The 23,407-nt window shown below is 41.1% G+C and overlaps 1 protein-coding gene across 25 annotated transcripts in view; it reads right to left on the reverse strand.

Annotated features, from left to right (window-relative positions):
- The window catches only part of CXXC5 (CXXC finger protein 5), a 123,376-nt gene that overhangs the window by 33,699 nt on the left and 66,270 nt on the right, over positions 1–23,407 (reverse strand). Inside the window, exon 1 of one of the 25 annotated variants that reach the window (XM_087930618.1) lies at positions 15,833–15,934. The exons of the other annotated variants lie outside the window; for them this stretch is intronic. The gene's annotated coding sequence lies outside the window, so the exon portion shown is untranslated. Of the gene's footprint in view, positions 1–15,832; positions 15,935–23,407 lie in introns of those variants that run through there. 25 annotated transcript variants of the gene reach the window in all.

A 23,407-nucleotide genomic window follows, 5' to 3' on the forward strand; every position in this document is an offset into this window, starting at 1 on the left:
TATTTATTGATAAGCTAATCCTCATTCGACTTCTATACGATTTTTGTTCAATAGTCAGTAGGCTTTTTATGTCACCACATTGGCACCTTCCACTGTCTCCCAGCTGTGATACCAGCTGCTACTGTTACAGATACTTCTTGAAGTTTGGCAACAAATTCTTGAAGACAGCATGGTAGAAGAATTTGTTACATACTACCTCAAGAAAACATCGAATTCATTCAAGGGGGACATATCAAATGGCTAGTTTTGGAGAAATAGTCAATTTCTTAATTGTGACTTTTTCTATTCTGCTAAATGTTGAGTGACATCAGAATAGGGGTAGGCACTCAAGAGTCGTAACAATTCTGAATGGAGCCAAATGGGGCTGGCATGCTGGTGATGGGCTGCCAACAGCATTATATTTCCTCCAGCTGGGTATAGGTGCTGAAGGACAGTAAATATACTTCATAAATATGCAAGGAGAAATTCTTCCCATTGCTCCAGAATCTATTTATTGGCTGTTACTCTCAAACATAATCCCTTTCCCAGGAATACTAATTCACAGCCTTTAGACACTGGAATCCTATCCTGCTGAAAGGCCCAACAGACAAATTTGATTCCAGATAAATGGTTATGAAAACATGTCCTACTAAAGAGGAGATAAACCTTCAATGATCATTTATAACAGGGGTGGGCAAACTACGGCCCGCGGGCCACATCCGGCCCATTGGTCATTTTAATACGGCCCGCCTCTGAAAAAAAAATTGGGGCCGGCCAAAAGAGACCCCATGCTGTGTGCCATAAAATCGCATGCACAACACGGAGCTGGGCAGCCACTTCCCTGGTGGCGGGGCTGAGGTCGCCACCCAGGGAACGCCCACTGCTTTCCCTCCACCCGGGCTCTGCTCAGGTGTCCGGTTGGGGCTGTCAGGAGTTGCTACCGCGGGCGCAGCTCCGTGCGGCTCCAGTCCTGTGTTGCCTTGGGAAGGGAAAGGCAAAACCAGGAGCCGCTGAGCCTGAGCCTCCGGTGCTGCTCCTGACGTTGCAAAGCGCCACCGCGCCTCTTCCTTTTTGCCTTTCCCTTCCCGAGGCAACGCGGGACTGGAGCCGCGCGGAGCTGTGCCGGCAATAGCAACTCCTGACTCAGGGGGCCTCCGAGGGGAGGGGAAGGAGAAGAAGGGGGGGAAGGGGGGGGCAATTCCCAAAAAATCTTGTGCTGACCTGGCCCATCTGTCAAATTTTAAAAGTCAATGTGGCCCCCGAGCCAAAAAGTTTGCCCACCCCTGATTTATAACATGGAAAAAACACAATGAGACATTTCAGGCCATCATGATGAATTGAGTAAGCTACCTCTGACTTAGTCTTCAAGTTGTTATATTATAACAGGGCTGTCAAACTCCCGGCCCTGACCACGCCCATGCCTGGTTTAACGAACAGGGGAAAGTCCCGATATGTCATGTGATAACTCCATGATGTGAGTTTGACACCCCTGTGCTAAATTGTTATTTAAGGTGGCCTGATTTGTGAAACCCCAGGCAGTTTACACCCAGGCAAGAGATGACAAAGCACATCAATGGACAATACCTTTCAACACATTTACACATTACAAATTAATAGCATCACATCCCATGATGCTTTTCCTGCAAAGGAACAAAAACATAATAGATTTTCTAAAAAAAAATCTTGTTTGAAGCGGGCTGAAATATGAGTTTTTCCTAATTATTATTCTAGGTTTATTCCCACCACCAGATTTTTAGTGTAAACAGCTGCTGAGAGCAAACAGTGAGAACAAAAATAATGCTATTTTATTTATTTTATTTTGGCACTGTCCAACTCCAGAGCAACTGTGGGCAGTTCACAATTTAGAACAGAATACAATTATGGTTGACAGTCAGCCACATGTTTAGACTGGATTTGGCTTTTTTTTAACCTACAGAGTTCTTCCAAAGAACCTGGGAGAATCAAATGTTAGTGCTTGATGGTGTTAAAAGGTATCCTTGCAGGAAGTAAAGCTGCTTTTTGCAATTGATTGGTGGTGATTTTCTCAATACGGATGGTGTTCAAGTGGTGCTCCAGATGTTCTGGAATTGCACCCAAGTCATCTATTACTATTAGAATTATCTTTGTTTTCTTTTGCCACAATCATTCTACTTCTATCCGCAAGTCTATTTTGTGATTTTCTCCAGTTCTTTCTCTTCTGTTATGCTGTCTCCAGGTATTGCCACATCCACCACCCAGAATTTGGGATTTTGTCTGGCAGGTATGTGTATGTTTGAATTCTTAAGTCCCAAGGCATTTTAGTTTCATTTTTTATTACTTTGTCTATTTTGTGGTCTCATTAGTTCCTGCTTGCAGGCAAATGGTATTCCTTGCAAATATTCCAATGCATAAATTGTTGCTACTTTATCAAGCTGTTGTTTGTAGTCTGTCTGTGTTATCCTTTTGCAGCAGCTAACCAGGTAGTCCATTGTGTCTTCAACTTCTTTGCAGAGGCTATCTTCTCAATTAAGGCTTTGTCATGGCCCAGTTGGATCTCAGTTCAGAGGAAGATGAGTCGGAACCAGGACCATCCGACGGAGATGGCACATCTCCTCTGTAACATCCAGAGAGTCAAGGGGCTGAAAATTATGCTGTCCCAGACCCCTCTGACATTGGGGGAAGTGGTCAACTGGACTGGGAGCTGCCTGCTTTCATGAACACAGGGGAAGACTGGCTGCACATGGGCAGCAGTCGTCAATGTTCCCACTGACGAACCCAATCAAAGCAAGCATGCCTGAGACAATTCCATCTCTTAATGCAAAGCTTTATTGAGTACATCACATCAGCAAAGATGAGGGCAAAACCAAATCTAACCATTTCCCACGCAAAACCACATCATTGAAGTTCAAGTTCTCCCTCCCCCTATTAAGCCAGGTCACATTGTCCAATGGAGTCTCCTGGTATTGTTGTGAGAAAGTATTTTGGCTCTGGTAAACACCTGCCAAAATGTCCTTGGTTCTCCCAGCCGGCATCCTGATATTTAGAACCTAAGTTCTAGCTATCCCTTCCCTCCCCCATAGTTCATTGGCAAGCTGAGAAGTGATAATAGTTACACCAACAAAAGCACCTTCTGAAGCTTGACAGCAGCAACTAAAGACAATAGATCCCCTCTGACAAGGAACAGCTGCCTCCCCCACTCAATCCACAGACCCAGGAGTGGAAGAAAAGCTCAGAGGTCTGCAAGGCTGCTCACAAGAAGGCTGCCCCGCCCTCCTCACAAGGAACATGTGGCTCAGGGTAGTTTAACCAGAGGTCAGGGTACATTTGTCTCGACATGCACTCCCCTGACTTTTTGAAACCTCGTCTCATGGACTTGTATTTCAGCCTTTGGGCTTCCATACCTTGCTTTGCAGATTCTGACTCTGGATTGTGGCATATGGACCTGGCTTTGCAAACACTGCACCTGGTTTGTGGACTTAAGACTTCCTTCCTGTTTGGGGGCTTGGTTCTGGTGACCAGTGGATCCAGCTGGTAGGACTAGGTTACATTGACTATGGGTGATTGTTTTGCGGGGGAAGAGTGGAGTTTTACCAACACCCATGAAGGGCCATCTGTCATGGTTTAGCAGTGCAATAAAAGCAGTGGTGGTATTCAGCCGGTTTGCACCCGTTTGGTAGAACTGGTATCTAACTGTGGAGTTTGCCAAACCAGCTGATCCCACCACTGGCTGGCCTCCCTTGCCAAGTGCCCCTCCCCTCCCAGCCAATCCTTTTCTTGCCTGCCTGAGCCTCGCCTGCACATTTGGCTCACCTGCCTTGGCTGCTTGCCTCGACCCATGTGACATCCAGCCTCGCCTCAACATCAGGAGGCCAGGCAAGCGGACTTCTCATTGGGCTCATCCTCCAACTCCACAGAAGAGGAAAGGAATGCCCCTATCTAACGGGGAAGACTATGCTTCTGAACATGTACAGAGAGCCTTCCCAGGGAGCCAGACCAGTTGGATAGGTGGCTGCAGTAAAGTCTTCCGCACCTGAACGATGCTAGAGCCGCTCACTTCTGGTTTCCCTTCTAACCCCTCCCCCAGAAGCTGCACCTTGTCTGCTCGACTTGTACTGAGAGTTTGGATGCTGGCCAGCCACTGCTGGCTGTGCTCTGCCTGGGAAGTTCTCCGCCTTTCTTGCCCACCATCCTAGGATGGTGGGCCCTCCTCTGCCCCTTTTCCCCTCCCTTTCCAAGCCCCCCCCCGGCCGCCCCTTGTTTCCCTCACCTGCCTCCTCTTGCACCTCTATGGCAGCCCAGCAGCTGGAGCAAATCCTGGCACTCCGGCTTCAGCCTGACAATGCTATCATCCAACAGGTAGAGCAGCAGGCAGATGGGGAAGAGGAGGGGAGAAAGAGGGTAGGGAGATTGGGAGCTAGGGGAGGCTTGCCAGTGAAGGGAGAGCATGGCTTTGGGGACAGAGAGAGGAAACACAGGTAGTCCTCGACTTACAACAGTTCATTTAGTGACCATTCAAAGTTATGTCAGTGGAAAAAGGGACTTATGACTGTCTTTCATGTTTAATGACCGTTGCAACATCCCTCCCCATGGTCACGTGATCAAAATTCAGACCCTTGGTCACTGACTTGTATTTATGATGGTTGCATCCCAGGGTCACCTTTTGCAACCTTCTGACAAGCAAAGTCAACAGGGAAGCCAGATTCCCTTAACAATTAGGATACTAACTTTTATCAGCTGCGGTGATTCAATAACCTTGGCAAGAAAGGCAACCGACTCATATTTATGATGCTTGCAGTGTCCCAGACTCACAGGATCCCCTTTTATGACCTTCTGATGATGACAGGGAAGCTGGATTCACTTAAGAACCATGTTACTCACTTAACGAAACAACTGAGCGGGTGGCCGGGACGTCAGGGGAGCGGGCAGGTGGTGAGCCTCCCAGCGAGGAGAGGCCAGGTGAGACAAGGCGTGGCTGGGAGGCGTGAGGAGAGACGGGGTGAAAAAAGGTGCCCCTCGATGGGAGTGACATCAAGTTGGCCATGCTTACCCAGTCACATGGCCATGCCTACCCAGCTGGTCATTAGGGCAGAGAACTGGTTGTTAAATTATTTGAATCCCACTACTGAATAAAAGACTTTATTGGTGCCTGTATCTGCCTACTATGTTTCTTATTGTGACTGTTAAATCTGGGGTGCCATTTTTATTACTATTTCTATGCTGCCCAACTCTCAACAACTCTGGGCAACTCAACGCAATCAAAACAAAAAAATTAAATGAAATCAACGAGAGATGACAGAAAAAAAATAAAAAGATAGCATATATGATGGAATGAAGGGTGTCACTCTCCCCTGAGAAAGGCCCGGGTAAAGAGTCAGGTCTTTATAATTCTGTTAAATTTCAGCATAAATAAGAATGAGATAATGCAATGAGCAGTCCTGACAACAAAATCAACATAACAGAAAGCATCACTAAAAAAGAAGGTTCCACCCTCACATTTGCTTCCATTTCCCTTGTCCTGTTGATGCCCAATGTCTTGCCAGCTCTAATATAGTGTGAAAGTTCTCACTATTTCTAAATAAACCCCCAATTTATGTGGGAATAGATGAATACAGTGATCAAAGAACACATAAACATTAAGAGAAAGTGAACAACAACTCAGTCCTGGGAAAATGGAAGACATGAGAAGGAATTCATCGTAAACAAGTCTTCATTCTGTGTTTGGTGTAAGGGGGTAGAGAGATACTCTGAGTGGTTTTTAAGATGTCATTACACTCTACAACAGTAAAGTAGCATTCTTGAAATCTTTGCTTTGTTGTTTACTGACCTGTATTATCTCAGAGGGATGACAATATATGCTATAGTATAGTACTTTACAAATAAAGTAAAATAAACTTGAAACAAATCTCTTGCTTCCTCAGTTTTTGACTACGGTAACAAGCAGATAGGATACTAAGTCATACCAAATTCTACTACTGAAAATATTACCAAAGTCTTTAAAACATTACTTGAAACAGCAGTGCAACAGTTAAGTATGCTTTTTAAAGAATGCCTGCCCAATCAAATCAGAAGCCCAGCAAAACAGTAACAGCAATAGATTCACTTCAATTCATCCATAATCAATATAGCAACTGTAAAAAAATATACTTTACCGATGAGTGATTTGACACTTCCTATTTCAAGAATATTGTGTGCTTAAACTGTTTGCTATAGAAATTCTACATTCCACCCCATTCTGATATTGTTGTATGCCATAAAGTTATTTACTTCCTCCATTTCACTTTTTCTTATTTATTCTTGTGCACATAAACAAAGATGTAAATAAATTTTATAAATATATTTTATACGTTTAGTTAGCATAAAATATAAAACCTGTTGAACTGTGTAATCTTAAACCCTATCTCTATCTGTATGGATATTTTGCTATGTGTTCTTTTTTTTCCACACCAGTTACACCAGTTTTAAATTCCTATTACTCCTTATAGGAGAAAGACTCAAGATACTTTAAAAGTTGTTCTACTTAACACCAAGTAATGAAAACTTTTTTCCTAAAACTGGAGCTTTTTCCCTGCCATGTTTGCACACGTTCATAGTTTAGAACTCAAATTTTTCCAGTCTTCTTTTAAATAATCTTCTCTATGAAAAGAAATGAAGAGAAGCAGTAAAAAAAGGTGAAGCCATTAAGAAGAGCACCAACTTCTCGGGCTCCTTGTGAAATTTGTAAATTGGGAAGTTTGATTTATACTTCGGAGTGAATAAAATGCAGCAGAAACTGAATTCTCCCTACTTCAACCCCATACCCTGTGCTTACTGTTCTTTATTACATTGTTGCAAAATGTATTCAATGAAAAATATCATTAATCTTAATAATAATAACCTTAGGGTTGTGAGGATAAATCTTGATCTTTTGTGATTTTTAAATCGAACAATCAGAGAAAGAAAAATATTACTGATAGCTAGACATGTGAGAAACTGATTTCTGACAGTCTCATATTTGGGTCAAAGAAAATTTAGGACCTCACTAACAGATTTATAACAATAAAAGTTAAGATGTAAGAGTCATAAAATAGAGGGATGTCTGGAAAAGTCATTCAGCAACATGTGGAGCAACATCATTTTTCTAGCTCATAAATTCTGTTTCTCTTATGTGTAACCCATTTGGCTTTTTGATTATTGTATTTCAAAGATTAAGATGGTATCTTAATACCACACTTCTGAATGAATGTTCTTCTTTAACTGAATGTTCTCTTCTTCAGGAAACCTTTTCTATCTTTTCCTTATTTGTGCAAAAAGCTGAAATAAACAGAATACCAAGGTATAAAATTGAGTAAATTTTTAAAAACTTTATTTTAAAATCTGAAAATGTAATTCTTTAATATTAAATAAATAATGTTTGGATGCATTTCATTTTTAATAAATTGTAAAGACTTACAGTATCTACATGTGCAAATTATACACTGCTGACATTAGAACATGACTGGATTAAATTAGAGTAAACAGAGGCCTGAAGATTCACAGAGGCTTGAAAATTCACAGCCATAGCCACATGCACACATTAATTCACTGCCACCATCTTGTTAAAAAATGGAAGTTGCTTATTACAGAAAATGAAAGGAGGGAAAATATAACCTATAAAGAAGGATGGATTCGGAATGAGATGATAGCTGTCTTCCAGTACTTGAGGGATTCTCTCAGAGATGGGGTTGACATTCTCCAAAGCACTTGAAGGTGGAAGCTCGTTAAAGAGAGATCCTACAAATCACTCAATAATGTCCATCTTTTCATTCTTTCCAATCTACAGAAATGTGAAAAAAATACATAAACAGGCTTGGAAGCACTGTCTACCTGCCTCACAGCAGGATAACTCTCTAAATACAGAACAGAAATGAGACCAGATTTGAAGTGATGGTAGAAACCAGCAAAAGAAAAACATAATTTCAAGGATGAATAAGGTGCTTTCTGGAAAAAAAATATGGTGGACTGAAGACGGCTTCACAGGAAATGGAATAGTGAAGAATCAAGAGCCTGAAAGTACACCAGTTTTTTAAACCTCTCTCCAGATAAGGAGAGGACTTGAGATTGCCCACAAGTTTTTCACACAGCTGGTTCTCATGAGGAGACCAGATAATGGTTTCTTACAGATTTAAAGTTCTGAGAGATGAGGATTAGCCATCTTGCGCAAATCATAGGGCAGCACCTTTGAAAGGAAACTGCATTCACATACTTGCTTTTCTAATCACTTTCTGCGAAATTGCTTGTTAACTGTATTTTAGCCATATTATAAAACTTTACATTAAAAAGTCTGAAAACATCAGGTGACTTTCCTTTTATCCTTAGGAAAATGTAAAATAATTTTAAATACAAGTTTATGGGCATATACGCACATGCATACATACATAGGTACATACACACACACAAGCACGTACACTCAGGTGTGTGTGCACATGTACACACACACACACAAGGGTGATTAGAACTTTGACTTTGGAAAGTTACAAACAGACTAAAGCCCAGATGGATTTGAAATAAACTTTCAGAATTAATTACAAAAGAATCTTTCTCACAGGAAAATGCTTTTGTTTTGAATTATTTTTAAAAACAGTGATAAAATGGGACTGTGAAGATTGGACATTAGAAGGAATGAAGAAGGAATGAAGAAGGAAGATTGGGCATTAGAAGGAACTAAAGATTACAATTAAAAGAGAACACATAAACTCAATTTACAATTTATACAATGGAGAGGGTGCTGGTACTTACCTGATACGCCCGTTCTCTGTGAGCTGTGAAGAGCACCCAGAAGTGGGAGGTGCTTCAGTCTCTTCTGGAAAGGCTGGGCTTAAAACTCCGGGACGCTCCTCCTCCTCCACGGGACACCTCCTCAGCGTCCACCAGTTTTTCAAAGACTGAGTGCCAAAGTCCAGGACTCATCACCTAATCTAGATCCCTGACTGGAATGAAGCCCCACCAGACGGAAAGAAATGGGTGGGGCTGGATGCTTTTTCACAGCTCACAGAGAACGGGCGTATCAGGTAAGTACCAACGCCCTTTCTCCCATGAGCTGTTCAGAGCATCCAGAAGTGGGACATACCAAAGCTTGGCCTGTCCTTAGGGAGGGACTCCATCTGGATCGAAATCCACTCCTAAACTCTATGGACCCTCTGCAGGACTCTTCTGCCAAATGAAGCATCCTCTGAGGCGTAGACATCAATTTTATAATTTCTGACAAAGGGCGATGGTGAAGCCCAAGTCGCCGCTCTGCAGATTTCGTCTATGGAAGCCCGAATAGCCCATGCTGCTGATGTTGCCGCACTCCTTGTCACATGGGCTGTAATGCCCTTAGGAACTGAGATGGACTGGCATTCGTAACTTTTAGCTATGGTGGCTCTCAACCATCTACCAATGGTCGTCGACGACACCCTGTGTCCTAAAGTGGATGGGTTGAAGGATAGGAATAGAGCTTCAAATTTTTGAAATGCCGCCGTGCGGTCTAGATAGATGCTTAACGCCCTTCGAATGTCAAGTCGATGCCATTGATGCTCCAGTCTATGAGATGGTTTCGAACAAAAATTTGGAAGGACCAACTCCTGCACTCTGTGGAAGGCTGAATTTACTTTAGGGATGAACGATGGACCCAATCTGAGAACCACTCTGTCCGCATGAAACACGCACAGGCCCTTTCTCATTGACAATGCTACCAACTCGGAAATCCTCCTTGCTGATATGATCGCAATTAAGAAGACCACCTTATATGTCAGGAATTTGAGACTAGCGGTTCTAAAAGGCTCAAACGGGCCAGTTGTAAGTGCGGTTAACACCTTGTTGAGCTCCCAAGTGGGATAGCAGTGAATTACAGGAGGTCGTAAGTTAGCAGCACCCTTAAGAAAGCTATGGACATGTGGATGGTGTGCTATGGAACAAAGGTCACCCCAGGATATCAACGAGGGTAAGGCCGCCACCTGTCTGCATAAAGTATTTGGAGATAGGCCCTTGGTCAACCCCTCCTGTAAAAAGTCCAATAATTGTCCTATTGATGGGGCAGTTGGGTCGATCTTAGGCCCCCGGCACCAGCGACAAAAAGCGGACCACGTGGCCTCGTATATACGATTTGTAGAGGACCGTCTGGATACTTGTATGGTGGCAATGGCATCCTCTGAAACCTGTTGGGTCCTTAAACTGTTCCGCTCAACCTCCATACGGCTAGGCTGAACCATTGTGAGTCTGGGTGAAGTACCAGCCCTTGCGAGAGGGAAACCCTCAACGGTGGAATTTTCCAAGGTTGTTCTCTTGACAGGTCCTTTAAGTCCGCGAACCACGTTTGCCTGGGCCAGTAAGAGGTGACCAATATCAGTTCCGCTCGTTCCTCCAATAACTTCTGGATCAACCTGGGTATTACAGGGAGTGGAGGAAACGCATATAGAAGTCTGGGAGGCCACTGACATCACAGAGCGTTGATGGCCTCCGCCCCCTGAGTCAGGTACCTTGAAATATACCAGGGCAATTGGGCGTTGAGAGGAGAGGCAAATAGATCGATCACCGGTTGCCGAAACCTCTGCACTGCTTCCTAGAAGAGAGACAGGTGTAGGCGCCACTCCGCCTGATCTATCGAGGCCCTGCTGAGCCAGTCCGCTTGTGTGTTTAAGGCCCCTGCTATGTGCTCTGCCTTGAGCAACAACAGATTGGCCTTGGCCCACTTGAACAACTTGGCCGTCTCCAGCATCAGAAGTTTGGAGCGGGTACCCACGTCTGTTTACGTGGGCCTTGGTTGTGATATTGTCTGTCAAGACCAGAACATGGCGTGGTTGGAAAGGGGGTAGAAAACTGCGTAATGCCAGATGAACTGCTCACACTCCAACAGGTTGAGGCTTTGTGATTGTTCAGAAATAGTCCAAATTCCCTGTGCAGTGTGGGATTGGAAGTGAGCTCCCCATCCTACCAGGCTGGCATCGGTTGTGATCGTTGCCCTGCAAGGTTCCTTGAAAGAACACCCCTTGTTTATCATGTTTTCCGACCACCAGTGGAGCGATAGGAGAACATTGTGCGGTACCTTTATATGGACATTGGAAGTGGCTCTTCCGGAACGCTGGAAAGGTAGCAGGAACCACTGCAGATCTCTAGAATGGAATCAAGCCCAAGGCACAATGGAAATACAAGAAATCAGTTTCCCTAACAGTTGAGACAGAACTGCCAGGGAAACCCTCTTTAAGGCTCTGATCTCCCTGGCCAAAGACTGGATACTGTTTAACCTGTCCTGAGAGAGAAAGACCTTGCGGTATCTATCACTGCCCCTAAATGAACTAACCTAGTTGAAGGGATCAAATGGCTTTTAACCCAATTTATGGAAAAGCCGTGACCTTAAAGGGTCTCCAGAGTAATCTTGGTATACAAATTTGCTTGATGTCTGGAAGATGACAAAATTAAAATATCATCCAGATAACATTGTAAACAAATAGATTTGATCCTGAGGGAGGGAGCCAAAGCTGCTAGGACCTTGGTAAAAGTCCTGGGGGCCAAAGCCAAACCGAATGGTAGGGCGATATATCCGTAGTGCCGATCACAATAGCAAAATCTAAGGTATTTGTAGTGAGCAGGTCTAATTGGTATATGTAGATAAGCCTCTGTCAGATCTATAGAGGTCAGGACATCGTTCTCTCTGATGCTGAGCAGAATGGACTGGAGAGTAGTCATTTTGAGGTCAGACATTTGAGGTCCAGAATTGCCCTCCAGCCCCCCAAACTCTTTGGGACCACAAACAATAGAGAGTAACAGCCTTGACCCTATTGTTCAGATGGGACCTCTCTAATAGCCCGAATATGCAGAAGATGATTGATAGCCTCCTGCATCAACGCTCTCTTAATGGGGTCCATAGACCTAGGGCTCCTAATGAAAAAGTTCGGAGGGGAGGATTGAAACTCTAGCGCCAAACCAAACCTAACAGAGTCCCTGATACACTCATCAGAGGTGGAGCTGTCCCATTGATCAGCAAACATTTTTAGCCACCCTCCAATGGGAGCTGCTGTCAAAGACTCACTTGGGGCGACGAAAAAATAGGCCTCCGGTACCTCTGGGGTTTCTTCTATTTTGGCCTCCCCACTGACCTCTGTTGGAGGATTCCGACCTATCCTGTCTAAAATTGGGTCTGTAGCCTGATGTTCTTTGCGATCTGGGAACGTATGGGCCTTGATAGTAGGTCCGAAAGGAACCCCTTCGAAAAGACTGGGGCGTTCTGTTTTCAGACTTCCGAAAAAGAGGGGGAAGCACTTGTTTCTATTTTCAATAAGCAGGGGCTCCAAGACACTGCCAAATAATTTATCCCCCGATATTGGGGCTGATGCCAGCTTGCATTTATGCTTGGTATCCGCCTGCCAATGTCTGAGCCATAGCAGTCTCCGTGCTGATACACGAGATGCTATGGCTCTAGAAGAGAATTTGACTGCATAAAATGTGGCATCAGCAGAGAATTCTGCCACTGCAATAATCTTAGCAATGTCCTGGTGGGCTCTGACATTTGACACTAGCAATATATCCCTCAAGTGGAAGAGCCATCATAGGGAGGTCCGTGTGAAAAAGGACGCAGCTGTAGCTGCCCTAATGGACCAGGCGTCAGAAACATGCGCCCTATGGAGTGCCAACTCTGCTCTCTTTTCCTCTGGTCTCAGGGCTTCCTCGGCCTCATTGGGAAAGGTTGAAGAAGAGGCCAGTGCCACAATGGGCTCATCCACCTCCAGCATTTTGAGAAAATTTGAAAACTCTAGTGCCAAATTATAATATCGTTTATCGTACCCTGTTGGGGCTGGGTAGGATGCTGCTGATGCCCATTGATTTTGTACTAATTCAGCAAACATACGAGGGACAAGAATAGTTTCTGCCTCATTAGCCATTGTGAGAATATTAGTTCCTCGGTTTCATCCCGAGACCCTGTTGACAATGGATGAGAGCTTGATGTGCCTAGTTTAGTAGTGTTCTTTGCTTTGAACAGTAAAGATTTAAAGAGGTGCGGACGAAAAAGGCCAAAAAAGGTAGGTTGGTCCGGAATGAGGCTTTTGTCATCCGACATTCCTTGTTCTAGTGGGTCAGCTTCTGACAACCCCAAGTCCATCTGATGGATCGACCCCACCTCCATGGGGACATCCTGGTCATCTAATTCCACCTCCTCCTGAAGACCCTGGGCTGGTATGTCAGGGATATTGGGGAATACCTGAGTTTGATGATGTCCCATATGTGCAAAGGATCGAGCAGACAGGGATCTTGCTTCCGAAGTAGCCGAAAAGTGTCTGGTCCGGATGGATTGCTGAACTCCAGCCGCAATGCCCTTTTGTATGGCTATCTCCATCCATTCCCTCATTTCGGTGGGAATAGACTCAGGTAATCCCTCCTCCTGTCTTAAACCGGTGGCCGTAGGGGTGAAAGTTGCCCCTGGGATTCGCCGGGCAGTGCTCATTGGAGGAGATATGTCTATGGGAGGCTGTCCAGAAATAGCCTGTCTGGGCTGGGTGGATAAGTCCAAGGGCCCCAACAATGTACTTGGGCCCTGATCCGATTGTTGTGTCATAGCATCTTGTCCATCTCCCTGGCCCGTTTCTGCCACTGCCTTTCCAAGGCTTGGTGTCATCTATGGGCATCCTTATCCGCCGCCTTAGAGGCCCTTTGGGGGCCCGCTGACTTATCTTGGGACTTATTTGTCTTGGAGCGGAAGACATTGTCACCTTCCATTTTGGAGGACTGAATCTCAGGTCTCTAACTTTATTTTTTTAAATAATAATAATAATAATAATAGTAATAATAATAATAATAATAATAATAATAATAATAATAATAATAATAGCAGGGCGCTTGAAAGCAGGGCGCTTCTCCAGGAGTGTAAGTGTGTGTGTGTGTGTGTGTGTGTATATATATATATTTGTTTTCTTAAGTTTTCGCGGGTTCTTAAGTTTTCAGCATTCTGCTGAAATGTCGCTACAACTTTAAAAGCACAGCTACTATGACGTGGGAAAATACCCGAGCAAAGCCGAATGCCATACACACACACACACACACACACACACACACATTATATACATGTACCTATATCTATATGTAAGCCCATATATATGGGAAACAGTATCTAAGGGTCCCCAGCAAGGGAAACCCCCCAAGCACTCCAAGCAAGAAATATTCAGGATCCCTGGTCCCCAACAAGGGAAACCAGCTCTACAGGTCCTGGATGGATCCTTTCCTGTCAAAAACGTCCCGCTGTTTGAAATGGCACTTGAGGCTTCACTCCAATGTAACAATCCAAAAGCAATTCCTGTTTAAGGACTAGCCTGCTTATCCAACGCCAGCAGGCTAAGAGAGAAATAATCCCAGGAAAGTGGAATGGGAAAGTACTTGCCCCGGTCCCCAAGAAGGGAAACCAGCGGGGAATGGCACCTGTAATATTTCCTCACTTTGTGGGGCAAGATGTTTCATAAAGCAAGGGCAGCAGCAGAAAAGGCCCTCTTCCTTGACCCCACCAGTCAGAATTCTCCCACTAATGGGGTCTGTAGCTGCCTTCCCTGCCTAAGCAAGTGGAATGGGCTGATGTGATGGGGAGAAGATGGCTCTGTAGGTAAACTGGTCCTATGCCATGTAAGGCTTTATAGATAACACCATCAATTGGATCTGGAAGCAAACTTGCAGTACACGGAGCAGAAGTATCATATGTTCTACTATATCACATGACCTAAAATGGATACATAACACAAAAAAAGTCATCAAAAGCGCATAGTAAAGTCAGCTCAGAAAGCTCAAACTGCCCAAGAAGCTGCTTATACAGTTCTATAGAGGAATTATTGAGTCTGTCATCTGCACCTCTGTAACTGTCTGGTTTGGCTCTGCAACCCAACAAGACAAACACAAACTTCAGAGGATAATTAGGACTGCAGAAAAAACAATTGCTACCAACCTCTGTTCCATCGAGGACCTGTATACTGCATGAATCAAAAAGAGGGCTGTGAAAATATTTACAGACCCCTCACATCCTGGACATAAGCTTTCAACTCATTCCCTCAAAATGACGCTATAGAGCACTGCACAACAGAACAACTAGACACAAGAACAGTTTTTTCCCAAAAGCCATTATTCTGCTAAACAAATAATTCCCTCAACACTGTTCAACAAAGTCTGCACTACTAATACTGTTAATCTTCTCATCACTCCTTATCACCCATCCCCTCCCACTTGTGACTGTATGACTGTAACTTTGCCACTTGTATCCTTACGATTTATATTGACTGTTTCCTAGTATGATTTGATTCCCTCTTACCACGAAGGCTGAGCTAAAACTGGGGGATGTGTCGTATCTTATGATTCTTGACGAATGTATCTTTCCTTTTATGTATACTAAGACAAGACAAATCCTTGTGTGTCCAATCACACTTGGCCAATAAAGTATTCTATTCTATTCTATTCTCCCTTCTCTGGGCACTCAATATAACTTCTGCGGCTGCATTATATACCAGTTAATACCATACAGAACACTCTGTTCAGGAAAAAAGATACCACATCTCTAGTGCAGATAGTCCTTGACTTACAATCACAATTGGGACCAGAATTACTAAAGGTGGTGAGATTTTTATGACCATTTCTGTCATGGTTCTTAAACCAATCACTGAAGTTGTTAAGTGAAACATGTTAAGAGAATCCAGTCTATCCCATTGAGTTTGCTTGTCAGAAACTGACTGGGAAGGTCACGATTGGCAACCACATGCCCCCAGGCTGCTTGCAACTGTAATAATATATGCTGGTTGCCAACTGCCCAAATTTTGATTACATGACCATGTGGACATTAAGTGCACAGGCTGGTCATAAGTCATATATTCAAACAGTCACTCAATGAATGACTTCATAAGTTGAGAACTACCTTTATAAAGTTTCTGGAGGCATGACTTGATTTGATGCCCACAATTATGTGTAGAACTTTTTCCTCATTGAAAACTTAGGATTTTGCTTTTTAAATTTCTGATGGAAAATAAGAAGACTGGCAAGGAGTAAAATGGATTCTCGGCAATGGTGTTTGCAGTGGATAGTTTTCTGACAAATGTAGACCAGCATGCTGCTGAAGATAATAGAGACATTTTCAGGAACAACTTTGAAAGCCTAAAGCCTAACAAAATTCTAATAAATTAAATTGTAGAAAATAATGAAAAATTAAAAGTTAATACGGCATGAAGTGTCTATCTATAGTATGCTCCTGAGAATTCAGAAGTAGCTTACTAATCTCCCTAATACTGGCTTTCATTTCAGAGGCCTACACATTAGTCAAAGCAATACCAATATTTTTTTTAAAAATAAGAAAATTACAAGATTATGCATCTATAGCATCTTAGGCAGTATTAGTATAAATCACTGTGAAGGCTATGAAAATCAATTGCTTGCTAAGAAAGGAAGCTCTTAGTAAACACTATATAGGTATATGCTCATCAATCTTAGAATTATTCGAGAGTACTAACAGCTGGTTTGGTGACTAAGGGCCAGTCACTCTCTTTCAGCCCAACTCACCCCCACAGAGTTGGTTGTCGCAGAGAAAATATGTGAAAAGAGTATTAGGTGTGTTCACCATCTTGAATTATTTATAAAAATAACTGGACAATGTATTGAGTCATTTCAAAGCTATTTCAGAGAAAGAATGAACAAGAGCAAAAAACAAAAAAGAAAGAAGAAGCGGGGGCAGGAACAACTTCCTGCCAGCTTGATTGGGCTGACCGCCCTCTAGTAGCTCATGATGGGATCAGTCTACCCAGTCACCAGATGGCTGGGCAGAGACTGGTCTACTGAACCTCTGGGTAACTATGCAACAGCACTAAAGTGATCACAAATTTGCCAAATTTCAATCCCATGAGTTCTGAGTGCTGGATTCTGGGCTCATTCTGCAAATTACCCATCTGAGGTATCTTGGTTCAAAATTTTTGCCCTATGATGTTCAACCAGTTAAACATTATAATCACAACCGTTTTAGTAGTCACTAAACCTTGGAACATCCTTTCAGAGATATTTCCTAAACCATTTCCTCAATGTCTTCAACAATGGTATTGCCCCTAATGTATTTCAAAAGTTTTTAAAAAAATTTTAAGACATAATTTTAAAGAGATAATTCAGAGATTTATCTGCCTTGAAAGTAGCCCATGTTGAACTGTGTAACACAAACATCAGCAGTTGACCACAGGAAATGCTTTATGACATTTTGTATTAGGTCACAAAATGTTTTATTATAATTTTATATCATAAAATACTTTATAAAATTTGCCAAACTGCAATTACCTAGGAGGTATGGGTCTGGATTTTGGCCATATTCTCTAAGCTAGCCCCTTGGCTCAAAGTATTTTGCTATATGATGCATCATTTCGGCCATTTAAAGGTTATAAACAAAGCATTTTAATAGTATGCATAGGTAAAGGTGGGATTAAAAATCTAAATACAAAGACAGAGAGTTGCATAATTTGGCTTTGTAACTCCAAGGTTACAAAACATTATGCACGCATGCTTCCTTACACATATTTTATACAAATACAGGGTTTTTTGAGGTTTTTCTTGAATGTGGTAGAAAGGTGGCTCTTTCTAGGGATGGAAAAGAATAGTTTCATTTTCGTTCCAGTGAAGTTAACTGTTTAGTTGTTGATTGAACTGCAATGAATATGTGGAACATAAACACACAAGGAAGCACCTCACAACAATCCTTGCTAAGTTAATAATCTTCCCAATGCAAAGAGCAGCAGGAAAACCAGGTCCTTGATTGGAATCACTGGTCAGGCAACAGTTAAAACCAAGTCAATTGAAAGTTTTAGAGGCACCCATCATTTTATAATGCTTATAATGCATTTATGTGTTTGTTTTTGATAATACATACTTGGCATTTTTCTAAGTCTTCTAAAGTGTAAGATATCACAAGGATTCTGTTTCATTGGAAAGATCAGATATAAATTATGTAAGTAAATAAAATGTGATAAAGACTGAAGCAACCTTGAAAATGTGTGTCAAATTTCTATCTTGCTTCAAGGTATTTATACATTTGAACTTCTGGTTTTTTTAAATTAAGTTTCTTTTCAAAGGATGTTGATTAAATTTAGCACGCATAGAATAGCAAACTAATTGCCTTACAAATGAAGATCTTAAAAAAACAGAGAACAGGAAAAAACACTTGATTAGGCGACTTTGGTGATTGATGTCTTACCTGATTTAAGCCTTTTTAAAACAGAAAAAACTAACAAGCAAGTATGCATATACATCAAATAAGGAATGATGAGATCAAAACAAACATTTGACAAATTATGTCAGAAAGTTGTGAAGGTCTGGTGTTCTGACAGAACAAAACTTTAAATATTGTGAGCGTCCTGCTATCTAGAACACTGAATATTCCCCCACCCACCCAAAAGTCACAAGGATAAATTCTAATAACAAAAGGCATGCTTTGTGCTTTTGCACCAGGGTTCCACAAAAACAGCTAAAGAAATGAAGCCAGCAAGTGATTTCAATGGATTCTTTTCAATATAGCCCGTGAATAGCTAGACCAGGGATGTCAAACTCAAGGCCCACGCGGCAGATGCGGCCCGTGAGGTGCTTTGATTTGGCCCATTGGGCCTCCCTGCAAGCGAAGGACTGGCCTGCGGTGCCTCTGCCAACAAAAATGGAGTTCGGGAGGGCCGGATGCTCCATTTTTGGCTGTGACAGTCTCCTGCAGCCCTCTTCCAGGGAAAACAGAGGTAGGTGGGACAACACAGCCCACCCATCTCTGGCAGACAGCTGCAGGAGTGATGTTGAGCTGGCTGCGCCCATCCTGGCCACACCCATCTGGCCCTCCGAGGTCAAACACAACCCTGATGTGGTCTTCAATGAAATAAAATTTTGACACCCCTGAGCTAGACAATAGCACTGGTACATTTCTATTTGGTTGAAACCTGTTCCTAATTTATATATTCAGATCCTGTGTTTCACATTTAAAAATGTGCCTGCGAAGCTCACTGTACAGAACTTTATTTCTGTATTTAACAGCCAAAAGCTCAACATCTAGTAATCCTACCAGCATTGTACAGTATTATGAGCAATACATCTTTTTGCACTTGAGAGTCTGACTGGACAAGAACGTGTATATAGGGTTGGCAGTGCTACATCAAATGTCCACTGGAAAAAAAAAATAAACAAGCAATTTTTCCTTTTTTCAGTTTCAATATTTTTCTTATATTCAAAATTATTCTAAACCTTTGAATATGTTAATTTTGCCTCTCAATGCAAAATTGTAAATGATTAGGTTCTTACTATTGTCTATAAAGTAGGTACTTACTATCATCTATAAAGTTATGGTCTTTAAAATCTATAACTTAAATAAAACAGTTTTAATAATGATACATATACCATTCATAAAACCAGGAAATTGGAAATTTTTATAAAGGTTTATAACACTGCATGGACTTCTGAATGATTATTTCTAAATAGGAACCCAACTACAAAGAAAGTGTATTTTCTACATCGGGCAGAGAGATAAAAAGAGCAAACATGAAGCTGGGCCCTGCTAGCCTTCCTTCCTCATAACTTTTGTTTGCTAATGGTTTTATGTCTGGAGAAGATTGCAGGATATGCTTTTACCACACATGCATCAAGAGAGCTCAGCTCTGATGTTTCCTTTTTTAGCCTCACTCCCAACTGAAAATAATCTCCAAATGCCCATCTAATTCTTTGGGATAACTGGAATGATACTCTACTTCTGTTGAAAACAGCACCCATGAAAGAAAAACTGAGGTGGGTTAATCTAACAGTGATATTGTGCCTGATTAATCCCAAGGAATTTTTAAATCAAATCCTAGCCCACACAGAAGCTTTTTAACACATAGGGTATTATTACAGCAGCTTTTCTCTATTTTCAATACTTTTCTTCAGCAAGCTCTCACCCTTATTGTTAACCTCTTCAGTACAGATGAGAAATTACTAACTATGCACTTTTAATTAGTTTCTCCTATTCACCTGAAGTCTTTTTTGAATTGTTCACAATTGCTATTTTGTTTTTGTATCTTGGAAATTTGGCATTATAAATTCTATTTTATTTGGGTTCATTATAGATTAGCACTAAGTATTAGGAAGAAGTAGAATATGCAATCTTAACATAAAAAGCATCATGAAATAGATCTGCTTGAAAAATGATATGTTTTTTCTTTAAAATCATAATATATTTTCAAATGAATGCAGTAGAGCTAGTTTTGGGTTATTTTTGGTTGTCTGTTGTGTTCAGTAACACAGATCACAAAGAGGACTTCTAGAAAGAACTGAACTTCTCATTCAAGACCAATTTAGTTATTTTCAAGTAATTATTACAAAGAATTGTACCATTAAGTAGTTTAATATATTTTCACAAAATTTTCACACTAGCATCTTTCATTGTAAACAGCTAGTAAAAAAGTCATACCTTATTTGTCCTGAAATCTATTTTTATTTTAAACATTCCAAGTGCACAAGACAATTTTCTCACACTTAAAAACTTAAGACAACATAATTAAAAGCACATTGGAGGTTAAGACATACCAAATTTGAAACATTAATCCGTTTAAAGTAAGACAATATAGTTAGAGGTTCAAAGGTAATAAGATGTCAGGTGTCGCTCTCTGATTTTAATTATTTTGAATTGTAATTCAAGTATAAAAGCAGTTTTAATTTTTTAAATCCATAATTCCAGTATTTTAAAATGCCTTTGCAATACCATGTCTTCCTACTTTGAGAGTCCAATTTCCTGTATTTTTGAAGAAAAAAAATCCTCTCTAATTCTTTTCCTTCCGGTTGGCAATTTTCTCAAAGTGCTTACTCACCACTTTGACAAATAATTTTGAGTAAATAGTTCTCCTGAACTTTCTCTTGGAGTTGCGTTTTAATAAAAAAGAATCCTCTCACCCAGTTCCACATTGTTCACCAAAATCCACTGCAGCACAAATCTTAGGGTCTTCAGCTGTCCCAGCTTCATGGTAGCCATCTTTGGGCTGCCTCTTCTCCTCGTTGTGGCTGAGGGAAAGAAAGCCCCGGGTCAAATGAGAGATGCAGCTCTCCATGACCTTGCAGAGGACCCCTCGGAGCCCACCAATGGGGAGAACTGGGCACAGGAGCAGAAGTCTCAAAGTAGTAGATTGCTAGTTTGAAACTGAGAATTCTATCTGTTTTCACTAGGAAGTTGATAACTGCAGAAATGTTCTCCAATCATGTATTTTAGGTGCCAAAATCAACATTATATTGATGCAGGAAAGCAATAATTAATTGATACTCTCTTAAATTGTTTACTGAATCAAAATAGAATTTTACTGTATACAAGAACACACAATATACCCCCTGATAAAACAAAACAAAGCAAGTAATTAAAATTAAAGTAGGTAAGCGACTAATAATATAAGAGAAAAAAGTTGTGGCCAGAGAAAGACTAGAAACAAGCAAAACATTATTTCAAATAAACTTTCATAATTGGTTTTGGTCACCAAGTTATCAATTTCAATTTTCTTTGTGCAAAGACAAATAACTTTATTTTTTTCTGCTCCATCTTGTTCATTGCTATTTAAAAAAATAAATCACTGATTTACTACAAAAAGCCATATCTCTGTTAAAATTACAAAAAGTATCATATTTCAAGTTCAGAGCTAATAAATTATTTTTATCAGTCCATTTTAAAGAGGATGTTATAAGCTGTCTTCAAGGGTACTGGCTATATTGTGAATAAACTGTTCATTTAGGTTGATCTTTAGATCCATATTTTAATTTGAAATGAAAAAAATACATCACTCCATTTTAGCATTGAAAAAGGAGGATATATATTTTCACAGATAAGAATAGCTTTTTTAAAAAACAGAATAAGAAAAACAAAACAATAATCACTAATGCTGTAGGAATTTGTTCAAATGTGCTAGGTATAGGATAGGAACATGTGAAACTTGTAAAACAATGAACAAAATGATAGTCCTCAATATTGCAAAACTATTACAGCAGAAAACTCCACATACTCCCCCTTTACTCTCAAAGTCTGCTTGTGTAATCCCGTCTCCATAACAGCCACTAAATATACTGTCCCTGTTATCTGCATCAATAAAAACTTGCACAGAAGCTATTACATTAGTTAATTTAGAACATGCACATGTTTCTTTAAAAGTCAGAAAATTTTGTAAATTACAACAGAGTCATCAATGGGACTGATAGGCATGAAACAAACACATTTTGATTAAACAAGGGAAGAACAATTTACAAGGCAAGATAGCTGGTGTTCACTTACCTGTATCCAAAATAATCTACTTCCCAATAAATACAGTTGGCTGTGTTTGAATGCTAGTCTGAAAATCTGGATCTTGATCCAACTAATTGTGTTGTCCTTGATATACAACTGTAACAAAGCCTGTCCATTACAGTCATATGTCATAATAGTTATAAACCAGGATGAACACCTGACTGACCCAATTTTATGCTCTTTTTTGTGTAGTAGTTGTTAAGAAATTGCCAGTCACTGAATGAATCAAAGGTTTGCTATGGGTACAGTTTTGTCAAAAACCGAAAGTGCTGGTTTTCAATGAAACTGTCATAAAATGTGATCATTTGACTGTGGGATGCTACTAATAACTATATATATGAGGCCATAAATGCAGTTGTCTTGCTGAGCGCCTGAAGTTCTTTCACATAATCATAGAGGTGGGGGGATGACTATTGGAACTTAGAATGCGGGATGTAAGCCCCTATTTTGTGGTCAGTTGTAACTTTGGTCACTAAGCCATCAGTCACAAGTCTAAGACTACTTGTATTTCTGACTGTAAGCCTTGTGAGTCTTTTTACATTTAGAATGGAAATATTTGAAACGAAGGCTTCAAAACTGAGATTGCATTTTTGTGCAAGAGAAAAAGAAAAAGGGGGACACACAAACAAGCAGGTAAGAAAATTCACACTAAGCATAAATAGGACAAGTAGTCCTCAATTTACAGCTGGTATCTTAAATGTTATAAAGAAGCCCACAAAAGGTACTTATGATCCAGTTCCGAAGGGGTCCAACAACTAGGGCCCTTTCCTACAGTCATAGGACTGCATTTTGGTCAACTGGCCTGCATTAACAGCTGTTTGCAGTGTCTCATGGTCACATGACTACGACTTACAATGTTTATGCTGGGCATTTATTTCCAGTTTTGCCACAAATGCCCCACAATGAACAATGAATTCACTTAACAATCGCAATATCTGCTTAAAGACCACCATAACAAGGATTGTAAAATCAGGTTGGTCATATAGGTGATTCGTTTTACAACCATCATAATATACAACTGTAATGAGCAGGCTCCATTATAACTGTAAGTCGAGAACTACCTGCATTTGGCATGATCATTTCTGAGGAGCCAAACAAGCTTAATTCAGTGCACAGTGGAACATTCAAAGCAGAGCACTTACTATAGACGGCAATTGGAAAACTACAGGCTTTTAAATTATTCAGTCTATCTAGATA

Source organism: Pseudonaja textilis, chromosome 3 (genome assembly GCF_049901715.1).
Source record: "Pseudonaja textilis isolate UNSWEBS1 chromosome 3, rPseTex1.2, whole genome shotgun sequence".
Taxonomy (NCBI): Eukaryota; Metazoa; Chordata; class Lepidosauria; order Squamata; family Elapidae; genus Pseudonaja; species Pseudonaja textilis.